At 40.8% G+C, this 20,043-nt stretch overlaps 1 protein-coding gene across 4 annotated transcripts in view; it reads left to right on the top strand.

Annotated features, from left to right (window-relative positions):
* The window catches only part of PRKG1 (protein kinase cGMP-dependent 1), an 860,241-nt gene that overhangs the window by 88,294 nt on the left and 751,904 nt on the right, over nucleotides 1-20,043 (top strand). The window contains exon 1 of one of the 4 annotated variants that reach the window (XM_074959002.1): nucleotides 11,103-11,202. The exons of the other annotated variants lie outside the window; for them this stretch is intronic. The gene's annotated coding sequence lies outside the window, so the exon portion shown is untranslated. Of the gene's footprint in view, nucleotides 1-11,102; nucleotides 11,203-20,043 lie in introns of those variants that run through there. 4 annotated transcript variants of the gene reach the window in all.

The following is a 20,043-nucleotide window of genomic DNA, read 5'->3' as shown; positions in this document are numbered from 1 at the left end:
CCAGTAGAGAGACAAGCAGAAAAGAGAGAGACACCCCCCCCGCCCTCAAGCCCAGTCCGCCCCCCGCCCGCCCTTGTCTGGTTAATTACAAACATCCGGGTTCATGTTAGTCGATCTCGCTGCTCTGCGAGGCGCGACGGAAACGAACGAGCAGCAGTGACTAGGGGAGGTGGCGACACCTGGGAAGAGACCGAACTACCTGGGTCTAGTCCGATATTGTAGTGTCAATTTTCTCCTCCCTCTTCCCCCCCCCCCCATACTGTAGAATAAAAATACAGGGAACAAGTCTTGCTACTCCAGTCCTACTGCACAGAAGGGGGGCGGGAGGGGGAAATCTGGACCTTGCCACAGCTCTGCTCGATACAGCCCCCTTCCCACCTCCACCCACTCCCCCACCAAAAAATGGGTCCAGCAACTAATCCAAGCTGGAGCTACGCAAACTTTTGCTTCAAATTCTGGTGTTTAGAAAACCTGTGTAACCATTCCTACCACATGAAAAACATGTTTTTGACCTTGGCACACAGGCTAAAAGCTGGCTGTGGCTCCCAATTCCACAGTGAAGTAAGAGCAGCTACACTTGTTTACTATTTAGCTTGCATAGTTTGGGGGTTAGGGTAAAAAGAAATTGCTCATATCCAGATTCTGGATAGGCATTTTTGGCCGCACTCTTATGCCGCCAACACACCGAGGTCCCTATTTTTCTGGGAGAGTAGGAGTGACTCTTGTTCTCTATCCCATAGAATTTGGGAAAGTGAGGCCAAAAACTGGCAGAATCCAGGTATATACATCTTTTACTCCCTCCTCTCACCCCCAAGGCTGTATATCTCTGAACTTCCATTGAAGCTGTGGCCCAGTTGCCGCCACCTCACCAGCCCTCCTCATTTCTGGATTCAGGCTGATGGAGGGTACTGGTAGCTTATCTCTCCCTCTTACTGTAAATTCTTTGATAAATGGTTAGATGCTTCTAATTGTTTCTGATAGGGCCCCTTTAAACGTGTAATTTAATAATTTCTTAGGGCTAAGAATGGCAAAAGGAAAGGCTTTATATGCGAGATGAATGTTTAATATAATTACAAATACCTCTGATGAAAATAAGCTTAATCTAATCAATGTCAGTAGCAAAGTATTATTTTCCTCTCTGTCTTAACATATGAAAATGTATTCAGCAGCTATATAGCACGTAAAGCACAGTAGATGTAATAAGGATGTCTGGAGTACCAGAGGCGTTAATTGCAGAGGGACGTTAATCCTAAAGAAAAATAAATTTATTAGGAATAAATGTTTGTCACACATTTGTACCTAAATGTCATGGATAAAATCACATGAATTCGGATAGGTAATCTTAGTTTCTAATTTAACATTTTATTCTCCAGCAATTTGGTGTGAAGGAATCTGAATGACTGTCAAAGCACTAGAAAATCCACAGGACCCTGCCTTGTGATTTTCAGATAATATTACCAGATTTAGGATTTATCACATTAAACTGTGTGGTCAATAAATTGACTGTAAAGCTTGTGGAAGTGATGTGACTTGAAGCAAAACAAGTTCTGAATTTGTGCAGGGTATCGTAAAATACAGAGAACCTGGCAAAGTTTTAATATATCTAGTGTTTCTAATAATTCAAGCTTACTTCCTCATCCCATGGATCACTGGTTTGTTTTTTTCTGTACATGTTGGTGATAATGGACTATAAGGTGGATAGAAAGCTGGCTAGATTGTCAGGCTCAATGGGTAGTAATCAATGGCTCTGTCAGGGTTCCCTCCCCACTCTGAACTCTAGTGTACAGACATGGGGACCCACATGAGAGACCCCCTAAGCTTATTTCTACCAGTTTAGGTTAAAAACTCCCCAAGGCACAAATTCTCTCTTGTACCTTGGATTAGGTAACGCTGCCACCGTCAAGTGATTTAGACAAACTCAGGGAAAAGACCACTTGGAGTTCCTACTCCCCCGTAATATCCCCCCAAGCCCCCACACCCCCTTTCCTGGGGAGGCTTGAGAATAAACAAGATGAGCACAGACCAACCTTGGTTTTGTTTTTTTTTAGTGTCCTAAAAAAACCCCAATCGGATTCTAAAAGAAACAGAACTTTATTAGAAAGAAAAAAAGGTAAAAGAAACACCTCTATAAAATTAGAATGGAAGATAATCTTACAGGGCAATCAGATTCAAAAACACAGAGGATTTCCCTCTGGGCCAAACTTTAAAGTTACAAAAAGAAAACCAGGAATACACCTTCCGCCCAGCACAGAGAAAATCACAAGCCAAAACAAAAATAAGCTAACGCATTCCCTTGCTAGTACTTGCTAATTCTAATGGAATTGGATTGCTTGCTTCCTTGATCAGTGTCCAGCAAGCACACAGAACAGACAGACCAAAACCTCCCCCCCCCCGCCAGCCCCCGATTTGAAAGTATCTTGTCCCCTTATTGATCCTTTTGGTCAGGTGCCAGCCAGATTACCTGAGCTTCTTAACCCTTTACAGGTAAAAGGATTTTGTGCTCTGGCCAGGAGGGATTTTTATAGTACTGTATACAGGAAGATTGTTACCCTTCCCTTTATATTTATGACCGGCTCCATGTCTAGTTGGCAGCTGGTATCAAGCAGAGTGCCCCAAGGGTCAATCCTGGGGCCGGTTTTGTTCAATATCTTCATTAATGATCTGGAGGATGGCGTGGATTGCACCCTCAGCAAGTTTGCAGATGACACTAAACTGGGAGGAGTGGTAGATACGCTGGAAGGTAGGGATAGGGTCCAGAGCGACCTAGACAAATTAGAGGATTTGGCCAAAAGAAATCTGATGAGGTTCAACAAGGGCAAATGCAGAGTCCTGCACTTAGGACAGAAAAATCCCTTGCACCACTACAGACTAGGGGCCGAAAGACTAGGCAGCAGTTCTGCAGAAAAGGACCTAGGGATTACAGTGGACGAGAAGCTGGATATGAGTCAACAGTGTCCCTTGTTGCCAAGAAGGCTAACGGCATTTTGGGCTGTATAAGTAGGGGTATTGCCAGCAGATCGAGGGACGTGGGCTGTCAAGGTTCCTCCCCCACTCTGAACTCTAGGGTACAGATGTGGGGACCTGCATGAAAACCTCCTAAGCTTACTTTTACCAGCTTAGGTTAAAACTTCCCTAAGGTACAAATTAATTTTATCCTTTGTCCTTGGAATATCCGCTGCCACCACCAAACTCTAACTGGGTTTACTGGGAAACACAGTTTGGACACGTCTTTCCCCCCAAAATCCTCCCAACCCTTGCACCCCACTTCCTGGGAAAGGTTTGGTAAAAATCCTCACCAATTTGCATAGGTGACCACAGACTGAAACCCTTGGATCTGAGAACAATAAAAAAGCATTCAGTTTTCTTACAAGAAGACTTTTAATAGAAATAGAAGTAAATAGGAGTAAAGGAATCACCTCTGTAAAATCAGGTTGGTGGATACCTTACAGGGTAATTAGATTCAAAACATGGAGAATCCCTCTAGGCAAAACCTTAAGTTACAAAAAAGACACACAGACAGAAATTGTCATTCTATTCAGCACAGTTCTTTTCTCAGCCATTTAAAGAAATCATAATCTAACACATACCTAGCTAGATTACTTACTAAAGTTCTAAGACTCCGTTCCTGGTCTGTCCCTGGCAAAAGCAGCATATAGACAGACACAGACCCTTTGTTTCTCTCCCTCCTCCCAGCTTTTGAAAGTATCTTGTCTCCTCATTGGTCATTTTGGTCAGGTGCCAGCGAGGTTACCTTTAGCTTCTTAACCCTTTAAAGGTGAGAGGATTTTTCCTCTGGCCAGGAGGGATTTTAAAGGGGTTTACCCTTCCCTTTATATTTATGACATGGGCATTGGTGAGGGCTCATTTGGAGTACTGTGTCCAGTTTGGGGCCCCACACTGCAAGAAGGATGTGGAAAAACTGGAAAGCGTCCAGCGGAGGGCAACAAAAATGATTAGGGGACTGGAGCACATGACTTATGAGGAGAGGCTGAGGGAACTGGGATTGTTTAGTCTGCGGAAGAGAAGAATGAGGGGGGATTTGATAGCTGCTTTCAACTACCTGAAAGGGGGTTCCAAAGAGGCTGGATCTAGACTGTTCTCAGTGGTACTAGATGACAGAACGAGGAGTAATGGTCTCAAGTTGCAGTGGGGGAGATTTAGGTTGGATATTAGGAAAAACTTTTTCACTAGGAGGGCAGTGAAGCGCTGGAATGTGTTATCTAGGGAGGTGGTGGCGGTGGAATCTCCTTCCTTTGAGGTTTTTAAGGTCAGGCTTGACAAAGTCTTGGCTGGGATGATTTAGTTGGAGATCGGTCCTACCCTGAGCAGGGGGTTGGACTAGATGACCTCCTGAGGTGCCTTCCAACCCTGATATTCTATGATTGTAGCCTAATGCATTATGTTATGCATTTAATATTAAAGTTCTATACAGTTACCTTAAATAATGCTTTTATTCTAAATTAAAATATTTTACAATGTAACTATTACAGTGAGAGAGGGTGATTTCCATGTTAATTGGCCACAATTTTGCAGGTGATAAATATGCTTTGCTCAAGAAAAATACCTGATATTTTCTTGAACAGTCATGACACAGTGGCATGAAGCCTTGTGCCTAAGGGTAATACCTTTTCAGGTAATGTGTGAAGTCTTCTGGAGATATACTGTTCATCATCCTAACTGTCCAGTCAAATCTGTAAATTATGGCTTTGATAGCATTTCTAACTTGAGCCTCAGAACTAGGGGAGGGAAAGAGAGGGAGAGAGTACTGTCATGCCAAAGAAGAAAAATGAGAACAGTGAGTTTTGCCCCTCTGGAGTTATTGTTTATTATAGAATATAACACATATTAGTCACACTCTGCCAGTTGTGCATGTGCCTAGATAATGTACTGTATGAGGAAGCTGATACTCTTCATGAGGAAGCTGATACAACTGATACTCTTGTCATTTTTAGACTTAGTTTATTGAAATCCATAATGACTGAACTACAAGTTTCACGTACATATTTACATGCAAAGAAGATATCTTCTATTGGGTTTACGTGGGTTTGGCAGGAAAACATGTCTTTTTGCTTATATAATTAAAGTCAGACTAGCAGACAGGCAAACCTTGGACTAGCTTGTGATGTTCTGTGAAACAATTATGGCAGCAGGGGGAAGCTGGATACAAAACAGAAAATAACCCGGAATATGCATTACAACCAGTAACATGCACATGGGCCAGGCACGATCAGGGCCTTATTGCAAGTAATTCCATTGACACAATGGGATCAAACCTGCAATTTAGAGGAGCTTTGAAGGTCACTGGAATGCAGAACTACTTGGCCATGTCCACTTTCCCCAGCTATACATCTGGTGTACTGTGACTTGAAAGTGAAGCAGCAGACATCTTCAGATGACTGGTTAATACACCTTTACAGGATCTGGCCCTGCTAACATGAATAAGGACTAATCAAATCAATAACAGTTAATTAATCTGGGTCCTGAAAGTACATCATAGGGACTAGGAAAAGTGATCCTAGACATTTTAGAAGGCACTATGCAGTTAGTTGTATGGATGAATAGTACTGGAATGAAGCCGTATAGTAGACTTTTTGTGTATGAGAAGACCCTTGGTCTAATATTATTCACATGACTGAGACTACTTATCTGAGTAAGATTGGCAGGATTTGGTCCTATTATAATTCTAAACTCATGAAGTCCAGATTTGGGGGCTAGTAGTAATACTGAACACATACAATGTTGCATATGAAAAGCTGTGTACAATAACAAACTGCAGCAACCCTCTGAGGATTTTCTGCAGATGGAAAAGTTGAGTCACAGAGAAGTTAAATAGCTTGCCCAAGGTCACACAGCAAGTCTGTCAGAGGCTAGAGCTGGGATTAAAACCCAGTCGTTCCTGGCTCTTTGTCCCATAGCTGGATCACAAGGGCTAGGTAATCGATCGAGAGCCAAATTTTGATTGCTTTAGTCAGACAAATAGTGATTTTAATTTCAATGGGACTACTTGCATGAGAACAGTGAACAGAATATGGCCATAGGTTTGCTAAACACAAAGATTTATAATTAAAAGTAATGCCAGCGGAAAATTTTCTTATAACTGAATAGCTTAAAAGAAGTTTGAATAATTGGCAAAGATTTTGGGATAGCTGACTAGCTTTCTACTATGGAAAACTGGTCAGGAAATCCTATAACAAGTCTTATTTTCTTATCTGTGAAAGTTTTGTCTCTGTTTTTCATTGCCTCCAATTTGATCTCCCGCATGTTGATATACAAAATAGCATCCGGCCTTAAAGGGATTATGTTAGACTGAATTTGGACCAAAATTGAGATTTTTTTTTTTTAAATATTTAAATCTAAGACCAATAGAGTTTCCCACAATTAGGGAGTCTGGGAGTCCTAATTGTCCCCAAGAATCAGGCTTTCATGCTGTTCAAATTTGCACCAAAATCAACGGGCTTGTGCCCCTTGATGCCTAGAACATTCCCTGAAATTTTCAATTGATTAGATATGGCACTCCAAAGTTATTGGGTTACAGAGAAGTGCCGTTGAGTTGAGTGTTGGACCTTACTTCACTCAGCTTTGGCCGAACAATTCACTCCGCTTTTATGATTAAAGATGCTATTAACTTCTCTGTGATATGATTTGATTGGAATCAAATCAGGGAATATGACTAAGAGTGCTCTTTTAACAACTGTTAAACTTTATACTGGCTATTTTCCCATAGTAAAAACAAAAATGATTTTAAAAAAATTGTCAGAAACAAAAGCAGATTTATGCTTTTGTTATACCAATAAAATAAAAACCAGCAGGATCTTATTAAAGGGAAAAAGGCAAAATACCACATTTATTGTGAATACAGAAAGAATCATAGTAAGCAGTTAGTTATAGCTATAACATTCCATTCAATCTCATATTTATTCACACATTCATTCATACAAACACACACACACAGGTTCTGCAAGGTTGTTATCATAGTTACCAGCCTTAGAGTTGCTCATGCCAAGCCACTGGCCAGGTGGCCTGGACATGAGGAGGGAGCAGGGCCTTGTCAGTTGCTCATCTGATGCTCCTGGAAGTTGGTTTGCAGAATCAGACCCCAAAGTTCTCACTTTCTAGAGTCCATTTTTATAGGAATTTCTTCCTATGCCAGTCTATGGGAATTGCTTCATCATGCTGTTGCTGAATCAATCAGCGGATGGCACATTCCTGACGGCTCCGTGCTGCTAGATGTTATCTTGTCCTTTGGTTCTCCCATTCTTGAGGCTGTTGGGTGGATTCCAGTCTGCCCTCCGGGGGTCCTCTGGTTATTTCCACTTGACGCCTTCTTCAGCCGATGGACACTGGATTCTTAGGCTGGCACCTCCCTGATCATTCAGTTATTATCCACACCAAGCATCCATCCACATACATCCTCTATCTCTATTTTAATCACAATTGTTAATACAACAAAAGGGCGGGGAGTCTCTGGGTGCTGTTTCTGTTGTTACAGAGTATTGCTTTGAGTCTCTCTCTGTGTGAATTGCTTTGAGAACAGACTCTGTCTTAGAATGTACTAACGCAATTAGCAGCTTGCAAGTTTCACACATAGAGGGAGAGAAACAGTACCAAAAACCAAGAGACCTCTTAATTAGTAATACCCTGGAATTTAAACTATGGGGAATCAAACTCATTTGTGATTTTATTACAGAACTTCTTTGATATGATCCAACACTTTCTGAAGGCTGTACAGTTTGTCCCTGTGGAAATAATAAAATTATGCTGGGAATTCAAACTTAGTTTTACAGAAAGTAAACAGCTAATGGGCGTACAGTGTATATTGAGCCTAATCTTATTCCCATCAAAGATAATGGGCATTTTGCCATTGTCTTTGGTGAGAATAGGGTTGGGACCATAAAAACTAGGGTGGCTGATTAATCACTGTTAACTCACGCAATTAACTCATACAAATTAACCGCAATTAAAAATATTAATCATGATTAATCACACTGTAAAAGAAAAGAATACCAATTTAAATGTATTAAATATTTTTGGATGGTTTTTCTACACTTTTCAAATATATTGATTTCAGTTACAACACAGAATACAAAGTGTACAGGGTTCACTTTATATTATTTTTGATTACCAATATTTTCACTGTAAAAATGATAAACAAAAAATAGTATTCACTTCATACAAGTACTGTAGTGCAATCTCTTTATCATGAAAGTGCAATTTACAAATGTAGATTTATGTTTGTTTGTTACATAACTGTTTTGTTTTTGAGTGCAATGTAAAACTTTGGAGCCTATAAATCCACTCAGTCCGACTTCTTGTTCAGCCAATCACGCAGACAAACAAGTTTGTTTACATTTACAGGAGATAATGCTGCCTGCTTATTATTTACAATGTCACCTGAAAGTGAGAACAGGCATTCACATGGCTCTTTTGTAGCCAGCATTGTAAGGTATTTACATGCCAGATATGCTAAACATTCGTAGGCCCCTTTCTGCTTCGGCCACCGTTCCAGAGGACATGTGGTGATGCTTGTTTTTTAAAAAAAAGCGTTAATTAAATTTGAACTTCTTGAGGGGAGACTTGCGTGTCTCCTGCTCCGTTTTACCCACGTTCTGGTATATTTCATGGTATAGCAGTCTCAGATGACGACTCAGCACATGTTGTTCATTTTAAGAACACTTTCCCTGCAGATTCGACAAAACACAAAGAAGGTACCGTTGTGAGATTTCTAAAGATAGCTACAGCACTCGACCCAAGTTTTAAGTATCTAAAGTGCTTTCCAAAATCTCAGAGGGAGGAGGTGTGGAGCATGCTTTCAGAAGTCCTAAAAGAGCAACACTCCGATGTGGAAACTACAGAACCCGAACCACCAAAAAAGAAAATCAACCTCCTGCTGGTGGCATCTGACTCAGATAATGAAAATGAACATGTGTCGGTTTGCACCGCTTTGGATTGTTATCGAGCAGAACCCATCATTGGCATGGACGCATGTCCTCTGGAATGGTAGTTGAAGCCTGAATGGACGTATGAATCTTTAGTACATCTGGCACGTAACTATCTTGTGACGCCAGCTACAACGGTGCTATGGGAATGCCTTTTCTTACTTTCAGGTGACCTGACATAAATAATAAGCAGGCAGCATTATCTCCTGCAAATGTAAACAAACTTGTTTGTCTGCATGATTGGCCAAACAAGAAGTTGGACTGAGTGGACTTATAGGCTCTAAAGTTTTACATTGTTTATCCGTGTGATTATTCACAATTGATTTTTTTAAATCATTTGACAGCCCTAATAAAAACACATTTTTCTTATGTAAGTATTTTCTGTAAATTACACAGCACTCTTCCATACAGTCTAGTAAGAAGAGAAGTGACTTATTTTTTATCAGTTACCAAACTTTTAAAAATGCTGTGAATATAAAATTGGGAAATCTGCCAAAATCCCACAAATTCATTTTCCACAAAGAGGAAATTCTACAAGTCATTTATATCTACAAGAGTTATGATTTTAAAAAAAAATGGTTGTATAGCCTTGGGGAAAGTACAAAATATATAATATAACATATACAAGAGATTTAGTTGAATCCCTTAGAAAGCTAAATTGGTTCTTTGAAGACATATGCATACATCTTTTGTGGACCAGAGGCATATTTTCAAGTGATTATAATAGCAATAAAGTAAACCAGAAATATTTATACTGAGGTGCTCTTTCTAGTTCAGTGTGTTTGTATAAAGTAATATACTAATTTATAAATGGTACATTTGTCTCCGTTTAGATGGAACATAAGGGCCCAAACAGTCAAAGGTGTCAATATGTCCCTGTAATTGTCTAACTTGAAACAAGGTTTGGTATACAGAGATCTTAGCCTGCTTAGTATCATGGCAACCACTATTAAAAATCCTTTAAAATATTTTAATAAAGGTACTGAAAAAGAAGAAAAAACAGTTTAAGCATTTGAAGTGTGAAATATTATATAACTCTCTCATTATAACATATTTTATTCCCGTTCCCTTTCCCTTTAGCTGTGGAGTTGTTAGAAGGAGACCTCCCATACTCAACAGTTTATAAAATGGTATTAAAGATGGAAATGACTGTCCTTTTTAGGGGAACAGAGAAGAAGTTAGATGAGATGGTCTGGAGCGGTGGTTGTTTCCTAGAAGACAAAAAAGACACATGCACACAAAAAGAAAGAAAATGCAGCTTCTGTCTCTGCCGTTGGCTCTCGTTTGCAACCTGACTGTTTGGAAACACACAGCCCTAGCACATGGTCTTACGAGCTGACAAACATGTACCAGCAGCATTGGGCTGTTTTGGGCATTAATTTTACCAGCTGCTGGTCACACTTACAGCAGCATAGGCAGACTCTTAGTAGACAGAATGCAAAATAAGAGCAATAGGAAAAAGAAAATGAGGTGTGAAGGGAAAAGTATGCACGAGGGGAGTGGGAGGACGTGACCCAGCTTTAGCACTTCAGTGTAGATTCTACCTATGCTAGTGGGAAGGCTTATCTACCTCCCTGAGAGGCAATAGTTAGGTTGATGGAAGAATTCTTCTGTTGACCTAGAACTGTCTGCACTGAAACTTGGGTCAGCTTAACTGTGTTGCTCAAGAATGTGGATTTTTTTACACCCTAGGGTAGTGTAGTTAGGTCGACCTAATTTTTTAGTGTAGACCAGGCCAGAGTCTCCCAGCCCAGATGGTGTTTAGCCAGAGCCAATGGAGGAGGTGATGTCATCTGGGTCCCTCACTTTGGGCAGGACTTCACTCAGGATCAGGATGAAGAAGGTCTGACGGTGTTACGGTAGATTTCTGGGGTCCATGAGACAGCAGGGGTAGCAGTCATGATGGTAAAGCTCACTCCTTCCTTATCTTTCAGTGACTAATCATTGCATTCACTTCTCTCCCCCAAAGTCTTTCCTTTTAAGGACACCAAAAGGGAATGATAGGCTATTCCACCCATCTCCTCATTACTTTAGTAACCAATTAGGCCTGATTTCCAACACACCAATTTTGGTTCATTGGTTTCTGGTCCCACACTTTGTCACACACTGTGGTGTAGGTGGTGCAACCAAGTGGTCAAAGGAGGAGTCAGGCCTAGTGGTAACAACACAGCTAGAAGGCAGAACCAGAGTCCTGGTCACAAGGCAAGACAAGCCAATGGTCAGAATCCTGAGTCAGAACAGAACCAGAGTTGTGGTCAGGAGACTGGTAAGTGGCCGGAGATGGGGTTTGGAGCAGGAACAAGTGCAGGTCGGAGCTACAGGAAGCATCTGTGGCACAGCTGTGGGTGGAGAACACATTGAGCAGCTGCTGTATTACTGTTGCTACAAGGCTTAAATGATGATCTGCTGACTTTTTGGTCCAAGCAGGGAGCACAGTCTCTTAGTGAGAGCTCATTGGGCCTATTCAAGCTTGTGGGGTTGCCAGGCAACCTCACCCTGAGCCAGCTGCGTTCCTGACATACTTTTCTTGTTTACTAGGCATGATCTGAACACACTCCATGAGTTATTAAAGTAGGCCTTTTTGTCTAGACTAATTCAGCCTGTCTATTTTTTATACCTCTTTTCCATCAACATTTATTATTATAGGTTGTTGTGATTATTTTATGAACTTTCATCAACTTTCCCATAGCGAGGCTCACAAGTGGGTTAAGTGTATAGGCCCAATTATCACAACAGTCCATGCTGCAGTAACTGGGAGCTTTACATTAACTAAATTCACAAAATACAGGTGCTTGAAACCCATATATTCTATTTTTAAAATGAGGTCAGTAAAAGCCATGACTAAAACATTAGAAACTAAAATTCATTAGGGAGCTCTCATTTGAGAACTACACAACCCCCAAAATACAGCTTAAATTATTACTGTCTAAAATGGAGGGAGAAAAAAGCAGTCAAAGCTTACAAGTAATACCAGCATCTATACATTAGTTACGTACATTATGGCTTCAGTGTTTCACTGCAGAAAATGACATCTCAAGAACAATGTTGTAATTGAAAACGGTGGTCAGTCATTTTAGCACATAGTAGGGGGACAGCATTATAGTAGGTTACAGGCATCATATCACCTGATGGGGTAATAATGAGAACTGAAGTCATAAACTAATTTAATTTGGCATATATCCAAGTAATACAAGATAAATACATTTTTCATGTGATCCTATTTATCATTCTTTTGACCGTAATTAACATTTAAAAGTAACCACAGTGGGACAGTGATACAATGTTAAACTGACTGAATGTGGTTTATCTTGGTTTAAAAAAACCAAAACAAACAATTTATGTACACAGGGAAATCTGTTAATTCTCAATTAAACAGGGAAATTCACTAATGTCAGTAAGTTTCTGCTGGTAGCAAAAGGTTGTGAGTTCCACTCCCTGGGCTTTTAATCAAATGCTGACATTGTGATGTAGTATCAGTGCAATGATGCACTATTAGAAATGTCAGCTTTCAGATGTGATGCTGAACAGAAGTCCTTTCTGCCTGTCTTTGTGGCTGTCCAGTGGGAAGTTAAAGATCCCGGGTCAGATTCTCTCCTGCTGTTGTGATCATTCTGTACCACTCAGGCTGTATAAAATGGCTGGTATCTGGTGCTAGTTGAGAATGTCCCTCCACTATCCTGATGCGAAGGAATGATATGAAGAATAAGATGCCAATGTGGCTTCACCAGGAGCTCTTTAATGATCTGAAAATCAAAAAGGAAGCCTACAAAAAGTGGAAATGTGGACAAATTGCTAACTAGTACAGAAGAATAGCACAAGCATGTAAGAACAAAATCAGAAAGGCAAAGGCACAGAACGACTTACACTTAGCAAGGGACATAAAAGTCAATAACAGGTTCTTTAAATACATTAGGAACAAGAAGGAAAAGGGCAAGTGTAGTGTAGTAGTGGGCGGGGGGGGGAGAGCTATTAGCTCATGGATTTAAGAAAGCTGAAGTGTTGATGCCTATTTTGGTTCAGCCTTCATTTAAAAAGGTTAAAGATGGCCAGATACTCAAAACAATTAATATGAACAACAAGGGGGAAGGAAGGCAAGCCAACATGGGGAAAGATCAGGCTAAAGAATATTTAGGTAAGTTACATATGTTCAAGTTAACAGGCCTGATGAAATTCATCATAGGATACTTAAGGAACTAGCCAAAGTAATACTGGAACCATTAGCAATTATCTTTGAGAACTCCTGGAGGATGGGTGAGGTCCCAGAACACTGGAGAAGAGCAAAGGTAGTACTTATCTTTAAGAAGGGGAGCAAAGAGGACCATGGTAATTACAGACCAGTCAGCTTAACTTAAATACTTTTAAAGATCCTGCAGCAAATAATAAAACAATCTGTAAGTACCTGGAGGTTAATAGGGTTATAAGAAATAGCCAGCACGGATTTGTCAAGAACCAAATAATTTCAAACCAATCTAACTTCCTTCTTTGACAGGTTTACTGACTTTGTGGATAGGGGGAGAAGCAGTAGATGTGATATCTTAATTTTAGAAAGGCTTTTGAGAGAGTTCCACATGACTTTCTCATAAGCAAACTAGGGAAATGGGATGTCGATGAAGTTACTACAGTATAAAGTGGGTGCACAACTGTACTCAGAGTAGTTATCAAAAGTTTGCTGTCAAACTGGAAGGGTATATCTAGTGAGGTCCCTAACGGGTCTGTCCTGGGTCCAGTACTAGTTAATATTGTGATTAATGACTTACATAATTCGTAGATGACCCCAAGCTCGGAGGAGTTGCTAGCACTTTGTAGGAAAGAATTAGAATGCACAATGACCTTGAGAAATTATTGAATTTCACCTTGTTGAATTCAAATCAAAGACAAGTGCAAAGTACTTCACTTAGGATGGAAAAATCAAAGGCCCAACTGCAAAATGGGGAGTAACTGAAGAGGTGGTAGCCCTGCTGAAAAGGATCTGGGGGTTATAGTAAATCACAAATTGAATGAGTCAACACTGTGATGCTGCTGAGAAAAAGGCTAGTATTCTGGGTGTATTAATGGGAATGTTGAATGTAAGACATGGGAGGTAATTGTCCTTCTCTATTTAGCACTGGTAGGGACTCAGCTGGGGTATTGTGTCCATTTCTGGGTACCACACTTTAAGAAAGATGTGGAAAAATTGGAGTGAGTCTAGAGGAGAGCAACAAAAATGAAAGAAGGTTTTGAAAATCTGACCTATGCCGAAGGCTTTTAAAAAAATTGGTCATGTTTAGTTTTGAGAGAAACAAGACCGAGTGGGGACCTGATATGAGTCTTCAAATATGCTAAGGACTATTGGAGGATAGTGATCGATTATTCTCCATGTCCACTAAAGATTGACTCTATTACTTTTAGTTCTATCTGCAGCAAGGGGGATTTAGGTTAAATACCAAGAAAAGCTTTCTAAGTATAGGAGGCAGTTAAGCTCTGGAGTAGGCTTCCAGGGAGGTTGTGGAATCCCTATCATTGGAGGTTGTTTAAAAACAGGTTGGGTAAACACCAGTCAGGGATGGTTTAGATTTACGGCTCAGGGGGCTGGACTTGATGACTTCTCAAGGTCCTTTCTAGCACTACGTCATGGACGGCCGGTGACCCGGCCATTGGGGGAGGCTAGCTCCCAGCTCCTCCTCTTGTGTCCAAGGCCCTGCCCCTCCCTATCTGCATCCCCACCGCAGCCCCCAGCACCGGGTGGCCATGGGGCAAAGCCCCTGCCCCAGTGCTCTGGGCGGCACAGCCAGCCCCAGTATGCCGGGCGGCAGCGCTCCCAGCCACGGTGTTCCGGGCGGCCAGGTGGTGCAGCCAGCCCAGGTGTGCCAGGCGGCGTGGCCCCAGCACTAGCTGCCCTGACTCCCTGTGGGAGGCAGGCCAGCCAACCCCAGCCAAGGCAGAGCACTCTGGGAACTGCAGGAGGGGACCTGGCCTGGCCTGGGGGCAGAGTGTGGGCAGGGCCATGCTAGGATGTTTGGGAAAGCACAGCCTACCCATGCCTACGATACCTGCTGCCCATGCCTTACATTTCTATGATGCTTAGGAATAAAGGCACCACATTCTCTGGTGTGGTGTAGCCAGAGCAAAATGACCCTAAAGTGTAAGCATGATCCCTCAGTGGTATAGTGATGACAAACAGGGTTTTGTGCCCCTCAGTCTGTCTGCTGCTGGGATGGCCAAGGATAGTATAGGCATGGCCAGGTTGAGCCTATGCCACAATGATTCCCCAACTGCTTTTTAGCTCCTTGAGGCTGTTTGTATTAGGCATAAATTAGAGCAATCCTTCGGATACTCTTACTTTGAGCTCTGTGCAGGACAGGACCCTGTGCATGGAGTGCAATGGTGATATTTAAAACCACCTTTTCACATGTACTCTGACCTGTGCTCTGCCAAAGCTTAAGATAGTGCCTAGATTGTTTGAAGATTTTATGGGAAGAAGCTTTTCCTGTGATATTTAAGTAAGTTAAATTGAACAGTTTTCAGTTTGTTCCCCAAAGTGAGTATTTTGTTGTGACCAACTCTCCAGACTCATTGTGAAAGTACAGTTAAGTTCTAGCAGCTTGTATTCCTGAAAGCATTGTGCACCTTACAGGTTGGGTAATTACTCAGAAAAATGAGCTAATGTCCTAATATTACAGAGGAATTACTATACCAGAACAGAGCAATGGCATATCTAACTTCTAGCAGTAATCTACACTGAATGCTTAAGAGGAAGGCAAAACACATACACGCCCACTGCACAAAACATAATGTTCTCTGCCTCTGAGGTGATTTCATGAGTCAAAGGAAAATTTGTTCTGAATCATATATTGATGAAGAATTTTATGTATTTTTAGAGAATATTGCAAAGGACACACTGACGTGATATGTTGATGCTTCTTTGACTGCTTGTGCTGTTTCATACAGATATTGTATGATTGTAGTAGTCCAGAAGCACAGTCACATACCATGCCTTATCCAACTATGTTAAGGGTAATGGAGATACTGAAATCTTTTTTCGTTAAATTGTGGCTGTTGGTAGTTCCGATGCTAGATCCATTGTTACCACTCCATTTAATGTCATTGGACACCCTCAATGCCCTTTGTCATTGCTACTTCTAGTCCACTGGCTTTCGTTCTGCATAAGACCTATTAAAAATTCCTAAAATTTTTACTGTTTAAAAGAGAAACATTGGCTGGAAATGTCTGAATATGTAGGTTAAAAAAAAAAAAGACATCATTTGGAAGAAATCAACCTAGGGTATATATGTATGCAGAGAAATCCATACCACTACCTTGTTTTTTATATTTTGTGAAAAGTTGGTGGAATGAGGAAGACCTTTAGTACAATGAAGCTTATTACTATTATTTTCCCTCTTTTTCTTCCTCTAACAGCAGTGCTGGTTCACTGTCCTCTATAGCAGCAAATCAGATGGATTGGTTATAAAATGAGTGTAAAAGATAGGTGCGTGTATACTCCGTAGGGTGTTTACTACAGTCTCTGCAATTGCATTAAAGTCTATTAGCTACAATGGTAGGCTGCATACCTAACCTCCACAGTAGGGTTTGTATCATGGAAATAACAGCATACTTGTGGTACAGCAGCAAGCACAAGAAACTACATTTTATAGTGTTCATGCAGTCACTGGTTTCCTAGGAAACTAGCATCTGAACACATATGGTAAAACTTTAGCGTTGGTGGTTGGTTTTAAAGTATACCAATAGAAAATAATCTCAGACTTTTTAAAACAGAGAAATTAGGATTCAAATGATTGGACGCTGTGTAAGCCTTGTTTATGTTAGCAAAAATCTTGAAATAAAAGATTGCTCGGTAAAACTGTGGTCGAGCCAGACTGTAGTAATTGTGGGGTTTTTTTCTGTCTGTGGCTGCATTTCCCATCCTCCCCTCTCCCCGCCCTGAAATCTATCTGTGATTAGGTTTATGAGCATATGTCTTAGAGATGCCTGTCTTTAGAATCCACAAAACTGTTGTGACATATGAGTCTCAGATCAGATCCGGGTACATTACGAGAAATAGATTTGAAGATTTCACTGTCAGAGCAGTTCATTTTTTTCAAATATTTAATTTTCTGTGAGCGGAATGAAAATCTTAACAAATAGGAGAGATAACTAACATCTGTCTGTTGCTCAAACCTGAAACCTGGATCTTGGACAACAAATACAAATATTTTTATAGCTAAAATATGCTATTTTAGGTACAAGAAAAATATGTAACTAATTTTACACAGGCACACTAATATTTATACTGACTTTTAAAATGGCACAGATGTTGATTTTTAACATACATAATCAGTAGATTCCAATATTAAATAGAGAGAGTGTGTGTGTGTGTGTATATATAATTCTGTCAAAAAAAACTAAGCTTTGCGAGTTCAGAATCTCCATTGGTTTCTGCAGCTTGGCAGCCACAGCCTAATTCTGATTCAATAGTTTAAAAATAATTTCAGACATGGAACACTGGCTTTAGACTTTTCATCTCATCCTATTCCTTCCCTTTGTCCCACCCCCATAACACAGTCCCTCGGACTGGCCAAGGCTTATGACTATTTAACCATCTGTCTGATGTGGATTTTTGCACCAAATTCACAAGGGGAGAAGGATTCGTTAGTGTCCGTGTGGCCCAAATATAAATGGAAAAAAATGAATTTCATGAGATGGACACCCTTTCTGATGAATTCTGTGGCTCAGACAGCAGAGGTTCAAGATCAGCCAGTAACAGCATGATTTAAACTTATATTCTCAATTGAATTGGTGATTTGCTTTATTTAATTACAATGTGTCACACACGAAAGAATGCATTTAAGCTGTTAAGTGGGTTCACAACACTGACAATCAGAATAGCTGTGGAGATGTTTTGAAAATGCTGAACTTTTAACATCTTGAAAAATCCCTTCACTAAATGGAAACTAAAGAATATTTCTATCATCAAATATTTGCACCTTCCTCTTTTATTATTTATTTTTGTACTGTAAAGTGCATTTACATTTGTGATGATTGTTCTTAATTTCATTATTGTTTAGATCAGTGATTAACACATGCACAATTTTGTAAGGGAATGTGTATCAATCTGAATTTTCTGGTGGGTAGTTGATACTCAACCAGAAATTCGAGATGAATAACTTTTTTTTTTTTTTTTTAAATTGCTCTGAGAGGGTCCTTTTTCATGTTTTGGAGTGGTGTAAAAAATTATTTAAACCAATGATACCCAAATTGTGGCATTGAAGCTCAGTATATCTCTTGTGGAAACCCATGTCTGATTACAGCTCTTCTTGCTTTGCTTGGTCTTGACAATTTGAAGAACTGACACTTAAGGCTGCAGAAGTTTGCTGGGCAGGTGGGCTGTCCTTTGCAGCAAAAAGGAGTTGGTGGTAAGGAGGTGGGGGAGAAAAGAAAAATACCATTTATTTCTCTGTGCCAACAGTAAGTAAGGAGGGGGAGAGGAATCTAACAAACCCTATCAGTATTTGGGAACAAGGAGATGAAGTGGGGTGGGGAGGATGTAATGAGATTCATTTTATGGAGAGATCCGCAAAATAGTCACAGCACCACAGGCTAACAGTTTTTCCCTTCTGACAATGCAAAGCCTAAGTGGTCACACACTGCACAGCTGCTGAAGGCTGAGTACATTCCACCCACCAAGGGCTCCTTGCATTCCTCCTCACAAGCTCCTTGTGTGTCATCCTCTCACCCTCCTCTATTTCAGGGACTTTCTGCAAGTCCCCCATTTCCCCCTCTGCCAGATTCCAGGGGTGTGTCCCCCATGTTCCTCCCTTATACCATCGTCCCCCCCCATGGCTCCCCATTTCTTCCTCCCCACTTCCCTGGCAAAGGCTCTGTGTCCCCATTTCACCCCCCCCCCAATACCAGGGTCCTGCATTTTCTACCCTCATGCTAGGGGCTCTGTGCACCCTCCCTCTGCCTGCAGCACCAGGCAGTCTCGGGAAATGGCTTTCCTGATGTTTGTTTTGCACCAAAATCAATAGGCTTGGAATTGATTGGCTATGCATTCCAAAGTTATCACATTACGGACAAACAGAGAAATGCCATCAAACTGTTAGATCTTACTTTGCTTGGCCAAAAAGCAGATAATACCCATACTCTGCCATAACAAACTTACGATGTAAAGGACACAAAACGAGACAGGACAGTTTGCCTTGTAACATTGCATTAATTCATGATGACATTGAGTTATATCAACAAAGCATCATGATTCAAACAATCCAATGACAGAATGTCATGCTATGATTATTTGATGTTTCTCTGTGACTCCATTTGATAATAAAAGCTCTTCAAGGATGCAAACCACAGCTCCAGTATTATGAATCTTGTTGTAGCTCACGAAAGCTTATGCTCAAATACATTTGTTAGTCTCTGAGGTGCCACAAGTACTCCTTTTCTTTTTGCAAATACAGACTAACACGGCTGCTACTCTGAAACCTGTTTATTACAGTGGTGTCTAAGAACCACCAAGGCAGGGGGCCCCATTGTCGTAGGCACTATATAAACATAGAGAAGTAGGCACTGTCTAACTTCGCACATACCTCAAGGTACATAAGCATGTGTGCAACTTTTAGCAGATGAATGGTGCTTTAAGTTATGCACTTATTAAAAACTTGCTGAATTAAAGCCCGTTGCCTCTATTTTCCCCATGGTACTGTGCACACTGAAATCCCATTAATACAAGTGGAGTGGCATGCATTGAGAGAAGAACAGACTCCATATTAATCAGATATTTGATTCACTTTCCATAATGGAAGTCTAGACAAATGATGGGAAGAAATGCAGAGCAGATACGCAATCACTTTTTCTACAAATAATATATCCAAAACAGGTGTGTCAAGTTGCTCTTATTTATGGAGCAACTCTGGATAAGGCACTTGTAAATCATAATGATGTGTGTGATGTAAGAATTTAAATAGAGAAGATTCTATTTTATTTGATCTTGCCTTGGTTCAGACCACTGCTTGCCTTTCAAGAGTGAAAAGCACAGACTGTGCTTGGCGCTTGGAGATAGGCTTGTTACCGTGGGAATATAATTACTCTTTTATGGACTTCCATATTTTGGGGAGTGCAAGTGGTGCAACTT

Source organism: Natator depressus, chromosome 7 (assembly GCF_965152275.1).
Source record: "Natator depressus isolate rNatDep1 chromosome 7, rNatDep2.hap1, whole genome shotgun sequence".
Classification (NCBI taxonomy): Eukaryota; Metazoa; Chordata; order Testudines; family Cheloniidae; genus Natator; species Natator depressus.
The sequence above is the reverse complement of the archived record's forward strand: the minus strand, read 5'-3'. Positions and strand labels throughout refer to the sequence as shown.